Source organism: Mustelus asterias, unplaced genomic scaffold (genome assembly GCF_964213995.1).
Source record: "Mustelus asterias unplaced genomic scaffold, sMusAst1.hap1.1 HAP1_SCAFFOLD_143, whole genome shotgun sequence".
NCBI classification, from domain to species: domain Eukaryota; kingdom Metazoa; phylum Chordata; class Chondrichthyes; order Carcharhiniformes; family Triakidae; genus Mustelus; species Mustelus asterias.
Genome location: NW_027590169.1, coordinates 392,115 through 394,274, shown reverse-complemented (window position 1 = coordinate 394,274; position 2,160 = coordinate 392,115). Strand labels below are relative to the sequence as shown.

Here is a 2,160-nt window from a genome sequence, read left to right as displayed (position 1 = left end):
ACACCTTCTTCCTGTTCGTTTATATAATTCACGAACAGCAGAGGTCCCAATACAGTGCCCTGCGGAACACGACTAGTCCTTGTTCAGGACAGCAGCCCCTATCATCTGTGTCAGATGGGAGTCATTTCATACTGCTGTTCTGGGAAGCGGCTTGGTCAATTCTTGGCTCCTTCTTCGTTTGGATTCATTCACCACCTGAAAAAGTCCCTGTTGACCCTCTGTTTCTTTCTCCTCCAGTGATTTGGCCCGCGGAGGAGTGGCAGGTTCTCGGGACAGTGCTGTTGTTTGGGCGCCTGCTGCTTCACCCTTTTCCTTCATCTTGTCTCTGTCTCTCTATCTGTCTCTCTCTCTCGGTTTCTCTCTCTCTCGGTTTGTCTATCTCCCTCTCGGTTTTCTCTCTCTCTCTCTCTCTTTCTCGGTCTGTCTCCCTCCCTCTCTCGGTCTGTCTCCCTTCCTCTCTCGGTCTGTCTCCCTCTCTCTCTCCCTTGGTCTGTCTCCCTCTCTCCCTCTCTCGGCCTGTCTCCCTCGCTCCCTCTCTCGGTCTGTCTCCATTGTGCCTTTGTGCCGGCTGCCCCGAGCTTGATAGTGTCCCTCAGCACCTAGTCATGGCCCTTGGAATTTGCCAGTCTGCAAAATCGTTTGAGGACAAAACGTTGTCCTGAAAGATCAGCCGGTTTTCGGTAGGCCAAAGATCCACCAGTTGCAGCAGAGTTCAAGTGTTGCCTTCTGTGTATTATTTCTTCTGCTTCTTCAATCCTGAGCCCCCATCGAAATTCCAAAATTCTTTGCAAAATGCGAGCCCTTGTCTTTGATCAGACACTTGATGTCTTTGATCATCTTTCATCATCTTCTCAGCCAAAAGGCTGAGGAGCGATGCTCAGTAATTTGCTTTTATTGACTCTCCTCTGCCAGGTAATTAAGGAATTTGATTTGATTTATTATTGTTACATGTATTCTCCTTATAGTGAAAAGTATTGTTTCTTGCGCACTATACAGACAAAGCATACCGTTCATAGATTACAATAGGGGAGAAGGGAAGGAGGGTTTGCACAATATAGTGTTCCAGTTGTAGCGAGGGTGGAGAGAACGATCAACTTTATATAATGTAGGTCCATTGGAAAGTCTGATGGCACAGGGAAGAAGTTGTTCTTGAGCCTGTAGGTACGTAATCTCAGACTTTCGTATCTTTTTCCCGACGGAAGAAGGTGAAAGAGAGAATGTTCGGGATGCGTGAGGTCTTTGATTATGCTGGTTGCTTTTCCGAGGTAGCGTAAAATATAAAGGGAGTGTAGATAATTTAGGATGAGAACGGAAAAGGACAAAGAACAATCCAGTGAGATTAATTGAGTCGGGGAAGGACAACTCCAATGGAGCAAGGGCGGATCTGGGCCCGCTAAACTGAAGCGAAAGGCGCAGGAAAAACGGTGTGTGTGTGCCTATGTGTGTGTGTGCCTGTATGTGTGTGTCTGTGTGTCTGTGTGTGTGTGTCTGTGTGTGTGTGTCTGTGTGTCTGCCAGTGAGCATGACTGGTGAGGAAGTGTTTGTTTTGGAAAGAGAGAAAGTAGAGTGAGTTGTGTGAGATCTGTTTTTCAAGTTTGAGAATGTCCCCACAAAGGGGGTGGTGCACCGTTCCCGGAGACACTGCAATACGGGGCCGATACGTGCAGTGGACGGAGCATGCCCCTGCTCTATTCTCCCTGCTCCAAAAATCAAATTAATATATGGTCCCCGGCAAGGGACGTATCAGATATTAAACTGATCAGAACAGCTATTTTTATTACAAAAATCTACTTTTTTCATAAATACTCTGAAATAAGCCATTACAGAAACGACATTTTCAACCGTTACAGATAGTGCAAAAACAGTCATATTTACAATTTCCTTAACTTCCATATTTTACAGTGCTCAGTTCCATGATATTACATAAATTGCAGTTCAGTTTTTCAACAAACGATATACATTTGTCACATTTCACTGTGTGCTGTGTTTACAGTGTTGCACACAGTTACGCAGTCCGAGGGTTTTTTTTTGGCAGTTTGTCCCCTCGGTCTGCCTTGGTTAAAGGGCTTTAAACGGTGGCTTTTCCCCATTGTGCCTTTGTGGTGGCTGCCCCAAGCTTGAGAATGTCCCTCAGCACGTAGTACTGTACCTTGGAATGTG

General features: G+C 46.0%; 1 pseudogene; it reads right to left on the bottom strand.

Annotated features, from left to right (window-relative positions):
* Positions 1-1,616: 1,616 nt before the first annotated feature.
* Positions 1,617-1,791, bottom strand: LOC144484925 (U2 spliceosomal RNA; annotated as a pseudogene).
* Between the last annotated feature and the right edge of the window lie 369 nt (positions 1,792-2,160).